Here is a 674-nt window from a genome sequence, read left to right as displayed (position 1 = left end):
GGCAAAATCCTCGGACTCAGGAATGTGATTTAGAAGTCCAAAAGATTGTACGTTTACAAAAGATAGCTAATCAATTGCCAAATTCCTTTGCTGACCCGAAAAGAGTGACTAAGTCATATATACCAGCTGCTAATTCACCAATCAGAATTGATGTTCAACAGGGATACAATCAAGTTGCTACAGAGTCTAGACAACGTTTGAAACGTGGTAGACCAATAGGTTCCAAAGATAAGAACCCTCGGAAAACTAAGAAAGATGCAGAGAATGAAACCGAGGTTGTTGAAACCTTAGACACGACCACGGCCGTTCCTAAATCCTGGGACTTAACCGCGGCTGATCCCAAAACCCTAATAGCGATCGCGGCCAATCATGAATGCTTAGATTTGGCCGGCCCTGATGTATCTAATACTGATTCTTGGGATGCCAAGATTCAAGGTACTGAATGTCCTGATAATAATGAGATCTCAATAAACTATGTCTTGTCTGGGATACAATGGAACAGAAAGAATGTCGACATTGATGATATATTTGCATACAATGTAGCACTTGAACTTATGGATCTAAACGAAGATCAAGAACCCACGTCCATTTATGAGTGCACTCAACAATCAGATTGGATCAAATGGAAAGAAGCTATAAACGTGGAGTTAAACTATTTAAAGAAGAGTGATGTA

The sequence above is a fragment of the Brassica oleracea genome, chromosome C4, assembly GCF_000695525.1.
Source record: "Brassica oleracea var. oleracea cultivar TO1000 chromosome C4, BOL, whole genome shotgun sequence".
Taxonomy (NCBI): domain Eukaryota; kingdom Viridiplantae; phylum Streptophyta; class Magnoliopsida; order Brassicales; family Brassicaceae; genus Brassica; species Brassica oleracea.
Note: the sequence above shows the minus strand (reverse complement) of the source record.